Genomic DNA, 17,098 nt, shown 5'->3' with positions numbered 1-17,098 from the left:
TAAAAATTCTGTGCTTCGTCTACCTTTGTGATTTACAACACACTCAGTCTGTTTTTTATTTATTATGCTTTCGACCGTAGGTGGTTTTAACAACGAAAATCTTGTTTTTAGTGTACGACCAAAAAATAATTTAGCAGGAGATTCGCCCGTAGTACAATGAATCGTATTTCGGTAATCGATCAAAAATCTATTTAAAATTGTATTAAAATCTTGTCTTTCATTAGCCTTTATGTTTGCATATAGTGATTTCTTAACAGTCTTTACAAAATTTTCTGCTTGACCATTAGTCGCTGGATGTCCTGGAGCAGTAAAAATGTGATTAACACCATTGTTTTTCATAAACGTTTTAAAATCATCAGAAGTAAACTGTCGTCCATTGTCACTAACTAACACGTCTGGTAAACCATATCGACAAAATACTTCTCTAAGCTTGTTGATAGTAAACAATGAAGTTATTTCCTTCGTTTTGAATACTTCTGCCCATTTTGTATAAGAATCTATAATAACCAATAAATGAAAACCTCTAATTGGTCCTGCAAAGTCTATGTGTACTCGACTCCAAGCCTTTCCTGTGGATTTCCACGGTATTAACAGACTCTTTTCTGGACTTGATTGTAGTTCCTGACAAGGAATACAATCTCGAATTAATTTCTCAGTTTCAGAATCCATGCAAGGCCACCACACATAAGAACGTGCTAACATTTTGGTTTTTACTATTCCCAAATGCGATGCATGAAATTCTGCTAAAATAGCTTGTCTCAGTTTGGTTGGAATTACTACTCTGTGTCCCCATAAGATACAATCATATTCCACTGAAAGTTCATTTGTTTTAGAGATGTAGGCAGAAAACTCGCTGCCTTTTAATCTTGTCTTCGAACCAGTGTTAATTGCCTCACAAACTTTTGATAATATTGGGTCACGTCGTGTTTCACGAGCTATTTCTTTGAAGCTAATTTTGAACACCTTTTCGGACTGTATAAAATGTATGTAATTATAGTCTTCGTTTGGTACAGCCGTTTCCCATTGAGGCATTCTTGAGAGTCCATCTGCTATATTTAAGGTCCCCTTTATGTGTTCAACTGTATATTGAAAACCTGACAAAGTCAGTGCCCATCTTTGCATTCGTGCAGAGGCCATCAATGGAAGTCCTTTCAGGTCTCCAAATATGCTTAGTAATGGTTTGTGATCTGTTCGAAGGATGAACTTGTTTCCTAAAAGATACTGTCTTAATTTACTCACACAGAACACTATAGCCAGGGCCTCTTTCTCGATTGTACTGTAATTATGCTCGCTTTTGGATAATGCTCTTGATACAAATGCTATTGGTTTGATATCTTCATTGCATTTATGTGATAAAACACCTGAAACTGCATGACTGCTAGCATCAGTCGTTAATACTAACGGTTGATCTGGGTTGTAGTGAACTAAAACTTGTTCAGAAGTTACTTCTTTCTTTACCTCTTCATATGCACTCTGACATTCGCGTGTCCAATTAAATTTTGTATTTTTCTTTAATAATGCATATAAAGGACTCATTATCTGAGCGAAATTATTGATAAACTTTGAATAATAATTTACCATGCCTATGAAAGCTCTAAGCTGTGATACGTTTTCCGGAGCCGGTGCAAACAATACACTCGCAACTCTATCATTGTTTTTGCTCAGTCCTATCCTGTCAATTGAAAATCCTAGGTAACAAATTTTGGATTTAAAGAACTCACATTTCTTGTCATTTAATTTAAGTCCAACTGATTTCAGTTTTCTAAGTACAGCTTTTAGGTTTGAAATATGTTCTTGAAGATCTCGTCCTGTAACTGTTATGTCATCTTGATAAACCACAACTCCTCGCATACCCTGAAACAACCCTTCCATTGTTTTTTGAAAAATAGCTGCTGCAGTTTTTATACCAAATGGTAAGCGTTTAACTTTCAATAGTCCAATATGTGTGCTCCAAGTACACAAATTTTGAGATTGCTCATCTAAATTTAGCTGATTGTAAGCATTTGACAGGTCAAGTTTTGAATACAGTGTACCCCCTTCAAGCGCTGCAAAAATGTCGTCTATTCGAGGTAGTGGATACTTTACGTCGATCAAAGACCGGTTTAATGTAACCTTATAGTCACCACAAATTCGTATGTCACCGTTTGGTTTTAAAATCGGTACCAAAGGTGTTGCCCATTCAGAACTAACAACTTGCTCTAAAATTCCATCATCTATGAATTTTCGTAACTGCACTTCAATCTTTTCTTTCCATGCTAATGGTACTGACCTAGGCTTGAAAAATATTGGTTTTGCATCTTCTTTTAATAGTAACGATATCGTATTCGTAGTATATGAACCTAAACGAGGCTCAAAAACTTCAGCAAACTCCGATTTAATCTGTTCTGTAATTACAGAATTTGGTTCATTTACGTACACATTGTTCACCTGCATTAACTCAAAATTAAAAGCTCTCAAAAATGTTCTACCTAGCAAAGGTGGACTCACTGCATTGGTTACAACAACAACAATTTGTTTTTTTAGACCTCGATATTCGATCGTTGCATCGTACTCACCAATAACTTTGATTGAATCTCCATTGTAATCTACATATGGAACTAGACATTTTCTAAGTGGTCTGCTGGTATTTAAGCTTTCGTAAAATGTTTTTGGAACCAATGTGCACGGTGCACCAGTGTCGCAAGCAATTTTCGTTATGTTTCCATCAATTTTTACAGGTAAATAATATACTCCGTTAATTGAGGTTGTATCAACGCTATAGATAGAAAAGTTATAATTATCATTATCAAAATTATTATCAGAATAGGTGTCATGTTTTGTTTGAGATACATAATTTACGGATTTTTTTGATTTATTTTTACAAATGCTCGCCAAGTGACCTATTTTTCCACAGCTGTGACATTTGCATGCCTTATACTTGCAATTGTTTGAGTTATGATTTCGCCAGCCACAGTGTGTGCATGGCTGCTGCTTCTTTTCTCTGCCAGCGTCGCAGTCGTTTTCGCCGTCGCCGTCACCGTCGCTTCTGCCGCCTCTGTAACTCACGTTTCGGTTGCCCTTGAAATGACTTCTGCCGTTGCTCTTTGCTTGATCTCTGTTCTCGCCTCTTTGCCTCTGCCATTGACTAGTCCCGTTCTTTTGATGCATGTAGTTGACGTTGTGTTCTGTCTTCCTTGTGCTGATCTTCGTCTCCATGATCATCGCCTTCTTGAGTGCATCAGCCAGAGTTAGATTTTCGTCTTCTTCACATATTCTTTCATATATAGGGTTGGGAAGGCTCATCACAAATTGGTTTAATACAAACGCTTCCAGATTTGAGCCAAATTTGCATTCCAATGCCAATTGTTTAACTCGAGCATACCACTCCGCTACAGTCTCATCTTCACTTTTTGTGGACATGTGAAATTTTTTTCTTTCTCTGAATATGAGTGTAGGTGGTGTGTAGTGTGTTTTTAAAATTTCACATAATTCTTTGTATGCTTTTGATACGGGTGATACCGGATTGCACAAACTATGTAGTACAGTGTAAGCCGCTGTACCGATCGACTTCAACAAAACTGCCTTTTTTGTGTTTTCCTCTTTCACATTCAATTCGCACAAATGTATGTCGAATTTTTCCTTCCAAATGCAGAACGTTTCTTGGTGTGCCGAAAACTCAGCAATTGTTGCCATTTGATAGAATGTTGGTGCTTCATTTTTCGTCATGTTGCTATTCATATATTATATGCACTTTTAACATGTGTATGTATATTAATACGTTTTATTTTATGCTCGTCGCCAATTATGTAGTGTATTGACACTCAGACTTAAGCACGCGTTGTCTTCAAGATTCTCTTTTATTCTATATCCCTTGGTTGGTGTGACCGTATATAGGTATTAATATAATACCTAACAATAATAAAGGATTATTTAACGAATTTAGAAATTCCTTAAACCAGGGCAGAGTACAGAATCCCACAAACTATCAAATCAATCAGACACAGGCAGGTAGCAGTGCACCAATTCAGCCAGTCAAACGATCTAGGGAAAGCCAAAGCGGACAAATGAAAATGGATGTAAATTTTCAGCAGAGTGCCTCGGAAGAAATCGAGGAAGACCATATATAGAAATAATCGTTAATAATAAAAAATTAAGAGGTATCGCGGACTCGGGATCGTCAATAAATATAATAAAAGAAAACTATACAGATTCCAAAGTCGATAGCGACAACCTCACCGTCCATACCATCAATGGACCCGTCCGTCTGACTCAGAGCATTACACGTAATGCAACCAAAAACTGTCCGACAAAACAAAAATTTTATATTCATAATTTTTCTGAAAATTATGACATACTCTTAGGCAGAGAATATTTGATGGCCAGCAAAGCCGTCATCGATTACCGAAATGAAACGGTAACGTTAGGAGAAAGGTCATACCCAATCATCCAAAGTGGAGAAGCAATTGCCGTCGGCAAGACCGCACACAAAGGTGTTAAGCCATCTTCAAAGGAAGATATAACTACACCTAAGTGCCTTGACCCATCTCCTGAAGGAGAGCAATACTTCGCTTCCGCATTAGAGAATGAATTAAGGGAATGCAACCAGCTAAGGTTGGAACATTTAAATGACGAAGAAAAGGAGAAACTAAAGAAAGTTCTCTATGAATTTAAAGACGTGCAGTATAAAGAAGGTGACATTTTGACCTTCACTAGTACTATAAAGCACGAAATTAAAACCCATCACGAAGATCCTGTATATCGTCGACCATATAAATATGCTCAAATACACGATCAAGAAGTGACTCAACAAATCAAAGATATGATTAGACAGGGAATCATTCGTAAGTCGAACTCTCCCTATTGTGCACCCATCGCTATGATACCAAAGAAAATAGATGCTTCAGGAAAGCAGAAATATCGTATGGTAGTAGATTATAGAAGTCTAAGCGAGGTGACAATAAAGGATAAATTTCCTACACCCAGAATGGACGAAATACTAGATAAACTAGGTAGGTGCCAATATTTCACAATAATCGATTTAGCTAAGGGATTCCATCAAATTCCTATGGAACCTAGCTCAATCCCAAAAACAGCTTTCTCCACGAAGCATGGTCATTACGAGTTCACTCGTATGCCCTTTGGGCTAACCACTGCCCCCGCTACCTTCCAAAGATGTATGAACAATCTGCTAGAAGAGTTAATCTTCAAAGATTGCCTCGTATACTTAGACGACATCATTATATTTTCCACTTCATTGGAAAAACACCTGTTGTCACTAAGGAGAGTATTTGGAAAGTTGAGAGACGCCAACTTAAAGCTACAAATGGATAAGTGTAAATTCCTGAAGAAAGAAACGGAATTCCTAGGCCATGTAGTAACAACTAACGGCATAGTTCCTAATCCAAAGAAAATATCTGCCATAATAAACTTCCCAATACCCAATACAACCACAAAAATAAAATCATTCATAGGTTTATGTGGATTCTTTAGAAAATTCATTCCCAACTTCGCTAATATAGCAAAACCTATGACACTCAAATTAAAGAAACGAGCAGTCATAGACCCAACAGAGGAAAAATACGTCGAGGCCTTCGAAAAATTGAAAGTACTTATCACCTCAGACCCCATCCTCGCATTCCCAGATTTCAACAAAATGTTCACGGTAACAACCGATGCAAGTAACATTGCATTAGGAGCAGTGTTGTCGCAAGACCACAAACCAATCTGCTATGCAAGTAGAACCTTAAACGAACACGAAATCAATTATTCAGCAATAGAAAAGGAATTACTAGCTATAGTTTGGGCAACTAAGTATTTCAGATCATACCTGTTTGGTAGAACGTTTGAGATATTAAGTGATCACAAACCCTTGATTTGGTTGAATAACCTCAAGGAACCAAATATGAAGCTACAACGATGGAAGATCAAATTAAATGAATTTGACTTCAAAATCAAATATTTACCCGGAAAGGAGAACCATGTAGCCGATGCGCTATCAAGAGTAAAGATTAACGAAAACCTACTCGGGGAAACCATTAATAGTGATTGTGCAACGGTCCATAGCGCGCAAGAAGATAATACAAATTATATTCCACTTACAGAGAGACCAATTAATTACTATAATAGGCAAATAGAACTGATTAAAGGTAATGAGGATAAGGTAGAAACATCCCACTATTTCCACAAGATACTGATAAAAATCACATATACCGAAATGACAGAATCATTAGCAAAAGATATAATAAAGGAATATGTGTGTACCAAAAAGAGTGCACTATATTTCCATAACGAAGTAGACTTCCCACTGTTCCAAAGGGCATTCCTGGAGATAATCAGTCCAAATCACTTCACTAAACTGATTAAATCCAGTACCAAACTCATAAATATTCCCAACTACTCCGAATTCAAAGAACAAATATTGAAGAATCATAAAGAGCTACTTCACCCAGGTATCGAAAAGACCACTAATTGGTTTAAAGGAAAATTCTACTACCCCGATTATCAAAAGTTAATCCAAAATATTATCAATGAATGTCCTACGTGCAACGTTGCTAAAACTGAGCATCGTAACACCAATCTAACCTTCGAAATCACCCCGGAAATACAAAATATCAGAGAAAAGTATGTCATGGATTTCTATTTTGTAGGCAATCAACAATTCCTATCATGCATTGATGTATATTCTAAATTCGCTAGCCTTGTAGAAGTTAATAGTTGCGACTTGTTAGAAACCAAGAGAGCCATCATAAAAGTCTTTAACGAAATGGGCAAGCCACAGGGAATTAAAGCCGACAAAGATTCAGCCTTTATGTGCGCAGCATTGCAAGCATGGTTGAATGCGGAAAATGTGAAAATCGAAATCACCACCAGTAAAAACGGAGTTTCTGATGTAGAACGACTACATAAAACGATCAATGAAAAATTAAGAATCATTTCAAGTGAGGATAACATAGAAAACAAGCTCACAAAATTCGAGTTAATTCTATACACTTATAACCATAAAACGGTTCATAATACTACAAAAAGATCCCCAGCTGATATCTTCCTGTACGCCGGAGTACCAGATTATAACACTCAACTGAATAAAGTTAGGAAGATCAATCATTTGAATAACGATAGAATCGACTTTGAAGTAGACACACGCTTCAAGAATGCACCCCTAGTTAAAACAAAAACAACCAACCCGTTCAAAAGAACAGGGGAAATTTGGCAGGTAGACGAAAAGCACTTTGAAGAGAAAAATAGAGGGAGGAAAATCACCCACTATAAAACGAAATTCAAAAGAAAGAAAAAATCTAATAAAAGTAAATACGATAATTGCAGAGTACCCGAAGAGAGTACTGGGAATCCGGAGCTACAACATGATTAAGATTATAATCTTACTAATGTTCACCGTCCTACAGTCTTCCGGACAGAATATAGAGATAGATCCCATCAACTCAAGGAATGGATATCTCATATTCAAAACAAATACCATTAACATACCCATTAATTATGAATACCATTATCTAACAATTAATATAACAAGAACAGATGAAACATATCCAAGTTTACTAGAACAGGCAACCCAATTTAATAACGAAATCCAAGTTCAATATTTAGTCGAGAAATTGCAACGTGAATTCAACGGCATCAAAATAGCCAAAAGAAACAAAAGAGGCCTTATAAATGCAGTAGGCACAGTATATAAATATCTATTTGGAACATTAGATCAAGATGATAAAGTCGAATTAGAAGGGAAAATAAACAATCTGGCTAGCCACAGTGTTCAAGCTAACGAATTAACGAATTCAAGCAGTAAATTCTGGCATAGAAGTTGTCAATAAATTAAACAAGGATAATGATAGAAATAAGCAACTAGAGATATTAATATTTAACCTCCAACATTTTACAGAGTACATAGAGGATATTGAATTAGGCATGCAGCTAACAAGATTAGGGATCGTTAATCCAAAATTATTGAGGCAGGATTACCTGAAACACATCGATTCAGAGAAATTATTAAATATCAAAACATCTACCTGGTTGAAAACAGACACTAACGAAATACTAATAATTTCCAACATCCCACGAGAGATCAGAAATATTCCTATACTTAAAATTGTCCCATATCCAGATGAAGATAATAACATCCTCACTGACCTAACGCAAAACAATTATTACGTTTTAGAAAACGAGGTATATGAAAAAGAATCAAAACGAAAAATAAATGACGAATGTATTTCAGGAATAGTCAAACAAGTAGAAACAAAATGTCCATACACCAAAGCACACCAAAACTTTCAAATAAGTTTCATAGAACCCAACATATTGTTAACTTGGAAATTACCAAAAACCATATTAAACCAAGATTGCCCAAGCCAAGAAATAAAAGTAGAAGGTAACGCATTAATAAAAATACATAATTGCAGTGTACAGTTAAACGAATTCTTAATATCCAACTCCATACCAGAATTTGCACAACGCATCTACATCAACAATAACGTAACAAAAATTAAACCATTGTCTTATTTGCAAACCAAAGAAATCGTAATAGAAAATACGCGATTAAATAATGTATTACATGTAAGCTTAATACTACTATTTGTCATAATCATAATAGGATTAAGCTACAAATTGTTTAATCTAAGTAAAAGCAATAAGCCTAAAACCGACCCGCACATAGAAACACCTTCAGACGAAGACGAGGAATCCCCAGCAGGCACAGTTTTAGACGCACCCGAACTATATCCAAGGATAATCGCCTGAGGACAGGCTTAAATCTAACAATGGGGGAGGGACATATCTATAGTCCATGCTCCGCATACCCTTGTCTATGTCTATTACCCTGCACCCACAATACTATAAACAATACGACACCCTCAGCTTCGAACCCTCATAAACAATCTCACGCTCGAAATGGTCCACGCGCAGCCGATTGCAGGCAATGTAAACAAACACCCTAAACTGGAAGTTGAACATAAAACAATAGATGCCGCCCTAGAATCCAGCCGCACTAGAATCCAGCCGCACCAGAATCACGCCACTCTTCAGAGATCAATTACGAATCGATTCTCAAGAATCACACCATCCTAGCTGACCAATCAGAGGCCCTATCCTCAGCCCCCCCCAAGTAATGCAACACCGATCATACGCAGCGGAAGCCTTTCATCAAAAGCCGCCTTTCCCACATATCGATCGAGTCACGTACTCCATCTCCGAAGCCGAAGTCGAAGCCAACGCCTCCGAATCCAAATCCGAATCCCAAACCGAGCATCATAATATAAATAGTCTGCATCTAAGAAGCCAACTCAGTTCTGTTCAAGACAAACGTCAATCGCGACACCGTCGGAGAATTCAACCAAAGTTAATTCCGTTCAAGACTTCAGACCTCAGTCATCGTCGGGGAAATAACTAATCAATGTACGCTAAAGTTTAAGTGAATAATAAAACCTTTTTTAAAACGTAAACTGAAGTGTCGCATATTTAATTATATATATATTAATACATGTATATATATTTATACTGGCATTATTAATTAGCGGTTGTGGGAAATGCAGGCAAAGTTTTGCCTTTTCCCAGTCTCCCTTTGTGTCAGGCCTGCCAATAATATATACAAATTAATTTCGGCATTAGCCGAATAAATATACATATGTATGCATGTGTATGTCTGTGGGTGTACGAGTACGTAAGGCAGCCAGGTAGCATTTTCCTCCCAGTTTCGGTGTAATTTATGGTCAAAGTTTTTCTGCCCGCTCGAATTTCTTGATAATTTAACCTTGCCGAAATTTATTCGTTTGCGCCCATAAATGATTACCCTCCGACAGACAGACATATTTAAAGCGGCACTTGGAGGCAGATTTTGCAACAAACTGGAACATTCATTGGGACACGGGACACGGACAGGGCTGGCGGAGAAACATTAGCAGCGGTTCATTAGGAGTGCTATATTGGCCCTCATTAGACCTCGAGCGGTGAGACCTTGCCCAGCGGTTTATTGGGTCGTTGAAATGGGGGAAGTTGGCGGCAGTTTGCCTCGACACGAATGGCGAAAATATTTGAATTTGCAACTGCAGACACGCAATGCAGGTCCTATCCAGGGCCCATTCAAGGTGTGGATAAAGAAAAAACTTTGAAATCAGAAAGCAAGCAAGCCCTTGAGTGGCGCTAGAGGGAGTCCGTGGTCCGTCCGAGTGTTGCAAGTAGCGGAAATTCATAAGCTTATAAGAGACTACTCAATAGAATCACTCGGCCATAAGCACTTGAGGGAATGCTACTTGTGCTCAATTGGTGAAATCCGCTTAACAATATCTTCCCCACTTTCCCTCTCCCCCGCAGCCATCTCTGAGCCTGGACAGCACCGTGGAGACGCTGCTGATCAAGAACGAGGGCGATTTCATCAGCGTGGAGCAGGGCAAGGAGCTGAATGCCCGCAAACGCAACTCCCAGCAACTGGCCCATGCCTCCACCCACAGTCATCACCATCACAGCCATCACCAGCAGCAGGAGCAGCAGCAGCACCACCATCATCCGCAGCAGCACAAGCGGGACGAGAACATGAGGCAGCTGCTGGATGTGACAAATACGCTCACCATTGAGGAGCTGCGCGACTTTGAAATGCGGTAAGCCCATAAGGAGAACCCCTATTTTCCAGCAGATTACGTTTTATGGTCCGGCTCGAGATTTAATTTCCGATTGCCGTCGATTTTCAAGGGCTCTCTCGTTAAACGCTCGGACCAAAGCAATCAGAAAATCCGTACGAGCACCGCCAACAAAGAGAACTCTTTGGCTTTTATGGCCTTCACCTGGCAGCCATTTTGCAACATATACATTGAAGATCCCGTAACAAATCGAATAACGCATTCGACCTGTTGCCAGTTGACGCACGCTGCACTCGCATTCAGCTTTTACATGTGCATTCCTACATTCCAATTCTGATGAATTTTATTTGCGAATTTAGAATTTTGTTCAATTTCCATTGCCTTTCAAATGTCTCTGGATTAACAAACAAATACATTTCTAACGCCCGCGCGTGGCCACAGCACCGCTCCTGCAGTTGATTGTCATGTCGCGAAATATTCGAATATTCGAATATTTATATCCCCCCCTGGAAACGCTGGCGGTGAATGAACATATTTCCATTCTCGACAGCGGGCGTCGCCTTGTGGCTGTCGTGTGGTCAGCCCCAAAACCATACAAAGAGCCTTGCCAAGAACACTCCAGGTATATCCTTTCCGCAAGGACACGTCAGTTGCAGTGCAACCATTGGGTGTTGAGGGGATGAAAATATCTATTTTGATAGCATCAGGGACGTTTGCATTGTCTTGACGATGACAGTTCTAATGCATTTAAAAGCAGGAGCTTCGACTATAGTTTACAATCGCTTTTCCTTTATTTTATTATGATGTCCTTTTTCTCCGACTTTAGCTACGGCTCGCCCCAACACAGCCGCTCCCAGTCGGTGAAGATGCCCGGCAGTCGCGCCTCCGGCAGGCCCAATCAGCTATGTCTCCCCCAACAGAGATCCAGGTAAGATTCGGCGAGCCAGAGAGGTCTGCAAATGGAGCTATTAACCATTCCCCCGCCCCATGCAGAGTGGCTTCCATGCCCAACACTGGTGTCGAGGAGGAGTACTACCGCCAGCGCCACTTTTCCATCACAGGCAAGGGTGTGGTGAACCGCGGCGACTCGTTCAAGAGCCGTCGCAGCCGCTCCAACAACAGTGTGGCAAGCTCGAATTCCAGCACAGAGCACTTGACCGCCCAGCAGCAGCAGCTACAGCGACAGCTGCAGCAGCAGCAACAGCAACAGATACAGCAGCTGCCTGCCCCCACCTCCAGCTCTGCCAGAACGTCGCTGGACTCCAGCCGGGAGAGCAGCACCTCCAATCCGGGCAACGGGCCATACAGGTGAGTTACACTTGCCCGAAAAGGCATGGCATTCAATTTCGGGCGAGGTGTAAAGCTTTCCGTTTCTGGTTGCAGGGTACTCATGCTGGGGGGTCCGGCCGTGGGCAAGAGTTCGCTTGTCTCGCAGTTCATGACGTCGGAGTATCTGCACGCCTACGACACGAGCATCGGTGAGTGCCACCAGGTGGAAAAGGGCCGTCCAGATCATAGCCCTGCCCACACCACATAGCCCCGTCATCACGCTGTGCCTGGCCATCTATCAGTCTGTCTGTCTGTCTGTATCTGTGTCTGTGTCCCGTCTTCTCCCGTTATCCCAGACTTCAGTTCGTTCTGTAACTCATTCGCTGTCATGGCGCCTGCTCCTGCTGCTGTTCTTCTTCTGGTTGTCCCCATCCTGGATGTTGTCAATGTTGTGTTTGCTGCTTTTTCAGTTTCAATATCTGTTGATTTGGCATCTGTGTTGTCTCGTAGATATTTCGGGTTCTTCATTTGGAAATCTTCCCCCGTGTTTTCATCTATTCGTTTCCGTTCCGTTCTGTTTGGTTTCGTTGGGCTTTCTGGTCTTTTATGAACGCGCAGGGTCAACAGATATTGGCAAAGAGCTGCAATAAAAATAAATTCTCTTCATTTTCGAAAATTTTTCAAATCAAAAAGTGGGTGGAAATGTGTTCCATTCTCTAACAGAGAGTGTGGGAAAATTCCAATAAACATTTCCATTGGCAACCAAAAAAAATTAAAAATTTAACAATAAAGACAGAATCAATAAAAGCATATAACGACTGACAAACGAATGGAAAATTTAATAATTTCAAATCTGCAATTACCTTTGCCCCCTCCACGCCCCACCCCTCCTGCCTTGTCGTTTCCTAGAAAAAAAGAGAAAAAGAATGCAATAAATTGAAATGGAAACTCCTTTTGTTTTGGTTCGTTTTATTGCCTATTTTCTCGGTATAGAAACCGAATGCTTGATAGAAACACCGAAACCCAACACTGAACTATTTTCATATGCAATATGCAATGTATGTACGTATGGTTATAAAGAAATGATAATTTCTGCTCTGTTTCTCTTCATTCCGAATCAATTTATGTATGTATCATTCAAAATCGATTCTCTTTATCAAAACTCGAACAACAACAACAACTATACCAACAACAACAACAACAACTCTGTACATACAACAACTAAATCGAAATCGAAATCGAAATCGTGCTCGAAATAAGATCTAGGCAACTGTGATATACGCATTCATATTGATAAAGCCGCCGACGGTAAAAGCAAACTAACCAACTGATTAATAAACCATAATAATAGCAATAATAACTCTATTAATAATAGCGATAATCATGTTAATAGTACTCTTTAATATTCAACTTATTCAAATATTTCTATACTTACTATATATGTATGTACTCGAAATGCTTTACAACTCTCCAAAATACACATTTTTCTTACCAAAAAACTACCACTGCAATTCGGCCTTCTTAAGACTCCCCCCGCCAGCCAGCCAGACACACACACACAACACACACGCACAAACACACGTTTAGTTAGTTGGATGGTTTTCCGGCTTTTCCAATTTTTTATTAAATGATTGCGGCCTTTGGTTGACTTGTGATTTGTGTGCCTGGCCCGGCCTTGAGGATTGCCACCCACACCTCCCCGAAATAGGAATGATTTTGCATAAGCACTAATTAATGATTGGGTCAACTGTGGGGCTTAGTTGTGGCTTATCGATCGCCTAAATAAATAAAATTTGTATGCAATTCAGTTTCGAAAGCTGAACAACTTAATGGTATATTATTATTTTTTTAATGAATAATAATAGTGGGGAAAGCACTCACTGAACAGCATACGAGTACTCACATCCGCAGTGCACACAGACACACCTCTTCGGTCCTGCATCGCATTTGCATTTTGGGACCAATCGAACCACCACATAAAGTAGTATAATTTTTGGGGCACGGCACTGCGCTCGGGACGTGCAAAATAATATTACTTTTTGTTTGTTGGCATGCATACTCGTACTCGTACTCGTACTGTATATTCGAAACCAGCATATTCCTTTTGTTATTGCACTTTCACATTAGCTGTTGCATACCCGTATCATAATCATAGCTTGACATTTGAATAAAATCTATTTCCACCGCTATACGAACTTGACGAGGTTTGGCATTGCTTTGATATTAATTCAAATTTATTTATTTGCATACATGTAGATGATGAGTCTGGCGAGAAGGCCGTATCGGTATTGCTCAGTGGCGAGGAATCGGAATTGATATTCATCGACCATGGATACACCGAAACGACTGTGAGTATATCCACTCAACCTCCAAATCCACCTCAACCCTTTCAATCTAGTCCAGTCCAGTCCAGACCGGTCCCCTTCTCACTCCTCAGTCCTCAGTCCTCTATCCACCCATCCGTCCACTCTATTCGTGACATTCGTGACAACCGAAACCCGGAGATTTATCTCTTCATTAACACTTGAAAGCGCGCTCGATTGCGTTTGTTAAAAATAGATATCGATGTAGTCAGTGCGTGGGTCCATAGGTCCATGGGGTACGAGACTTAGCCAGAGGAGGTGGCGACAGTTGGACAGCGTAAAAGTTTGCCCACGCGGAAGTCAACAGGCAGCGGGTCCACCTACCCAAACACCCAGCAGCGATTTAAGTGGGGAAAGCCCCTCGTTTGAAGGTCGCTCCGCTCCACTCCGTTTCGTTCCGTTTTGTGTGTTGAAGCACTTGTGGCACTTGACTTTTATATCGGATTCCCTAAAGAGAATTCCCGGCAAGGTAACGCAGCTCGGGCTCTTTCATCTAAGTAATTCAATATTTTCTGTTAAATTACATTTGTTATTATGAAAATGGGTTGGAGTGCGTCCGGGTGTGTCCTGGAAGGGGTTCACGGCGGGCTAATGGCGGGGAAATTGTTTCAGCGCAAAATTGATTACATTCCGTCCCGTGTGGCATGTGTTGGTCTCAGGCTGGGGTTTAGGGTCTAGGGTCTGGGGTAACCGCTTGTTTAAGGCACATAAGCCTATTGTTGTAAATAAGGAGAGACCACCCAGGCCATCCCCAACCATTTGTCTCCCCGTCTCCCCCAAGTGGGTGGCCACCTAATACGGCGCCCTAATTTCATAAAGTATTTATAGAATTTTGTATGCCCCCAGCAATCCTCGCAATAAAACTTACGCTGTGGACATGAATGTCTGGATAAAAGATATTTTTATAACTCTATATATTGTCACAATGATTGGAAAAATGAGATCTGGCGGTGGGTTGAGGCGGTAGCCAACAGAAAGTCTGCAGTGAGTCATGTTTGATTGGCATTCCATGGCATTCAAATGTTTGAAATATGTATGCGTTTCAAGCGAATTCCATTTGCACCTTTTAGGCAGCTGGCATATTTAATGATGTCTGCCTCATTTTAGTGCCATTTCAATGATTCAATTTGAGTAAATATTGGACGCAATGTTGTGCCTTTTGTTGGCTTTTAATTAGAAAGCAACCCCAACCCCATTCGATGCCCCGAATTCGTTTTGTGTGCGTATTCGAGCTTAAATCTTTAAAGTGTTTTTGGTTTGACGAGGAAATCCCGCAGCGGAACGGAATACCATCCTATCAAAATCTAATAAAACCCACATATAACAATATACATATATATTCACATATATATTGGACAACTTTCGTCACATCGTTAATAAAAATGTGAGCTTGCCATAAAATTTGCAGCAGGAGGGTCGCACATGAACTTTGATGCTTCAGATTTTACGAGTTGTGTGCACAGAAGGTCCACAGACGTGACTGGGCAGGGAGCCCCGTCGGGCCCAGTCGGGCCCCGTCGAGCCCCTTCGCCATGTGTTTAGATATAAATCCGTGTCCAATTTCCGCTTTTATGACCACCAACTCAGAGTTAACTAAGCGAAGCCATTTGATTTGATTAACTGGGTAATGTTTAATGGATGATGGGTGATGCCGCCTGAGCTTGGCTGTGATTCCTTAACCTCTTACTCTCCTTCGACCACTTGCAGAGGGAAAGGCCATGGCCACCGCCTACGATTGTAAATTCATCGAGACTTCGGTGGGCATCAATCACAACGTGGACGAGCTGCTGGTGGGACTGCTCTCGCAGATACGCCTCAAGCTGGAGAACCCCGAGAAGTCCAGGTGGGTCATTCGTGGCTGTATACTCAATTTTCATAATACTAATGTTGCTGTCATTCCTCAGAGATCTGTTCCGAAAGCGTTCGATTAGAAAGTCGAAGCGTCGCTCCCGCTCACCGCTGAACGCTGGCTGCCTGAATGCCAACACCCCGCTGGGACCGCTGGGCGGGCCTCTGAGCGAGGCCCCCGGCACGCCACCAGGAAGCTCCCAAAGCAGGTGAGTCCACGGGATATTCAGAGCTTTGGAACCACACTAATCGGCTTGTCTCTTCTATTGCAGTCCCCGTAAATATCGCGGCTCCCGAACCTCCACCAGCCTGAAGGTCAAAGGACTGTTGGGACGTGTCTGGACCAGGGATTCCAAGTCCAAGAGCTGCGAGAATCTGCATGTGCTCTAAGCAATTGGAGGATGCCCCTCCATTGCATGACTAAACCGAATCCCGAGGATTTCCTATAGAGTATAAGAGGGCGCTGAGACCCCCAAAAAATTGCCTAAGTTACAGACTCGATGACTCATTTGTACATATTTTATAATTTTAGTTAAATCGTATTCTTTACTCTAGTCATTTCTACATTAAATCCTGTATATAGTTTGCTTAAATATAAAAACCCTATTTATAATTTCTTATGCGTTTCGTTTCTCTTTCCATTGAGCCTGAGTTGGGATCAATTTCTGAATTGATTTACTTTGATTAACGTGGCTTGATTTATTTTAATTCAGAGAATTTAAAAACGCAACCCAATAGAATCCAAATCAAAAGCAATAATTTTGTAATTTTTGAAAAGTTAAATTTTACTCCCAATAGGGGATTGAGGTAGAAGATACATAGTTTTATGACGAAATTGTACTGATTTTTTGAAGGTTTGGCACTTGCCGAATGCCGAATGGAATGCCGAATGGAATTTATTGTTAATTATATATGTATGTATGTGTAATGGTAATTTAATTGCATTTTAAAATTACAAAATATAAATATGAATATGATTGTTATTTGAAAACTCTAGATGTAATGTTCAACACATAACAAGAACAGAAAAACAAACAAAAAAATATCCAAACAAAACAT

The 17,098-nt window shown here is 40.2% G+C and overlaps 1 pseudogene; it reads left to right on the top strand.

The window, feature by feature from the left end:
• The window catches only part of LOC117191462, a 29,113-nt pseudogene extending 12,465 nt beyond the window's left edge, over positions 1–16,648 (top strand).
• Positions 16,649–17,098: the final 450 nt, after the last annotated feature.

The sequence above is a fragment of the Drosophila miranda genome, assembly GCF_003369915.1.
Source record: "Drosophila miranda strain MSH22 chromosome Y unlocalized genomic scaffold, D.miranda_PacBio2.1 Contig_Y1_pilon, whole genome shotgun sequence".
Taxonomy (NCBI): domain Eukaryota; kingdom Metazoa; phylum Arthropoda; class Insecta; order Diptera; family Drosophilidae; genus Drosophila; species Drosophila miranda.
The sequence above is the reverse complement of the archived record's forward strand: the minus strand, read 5'-3'. Positions and strand labels throughout refer to the sequence as shown.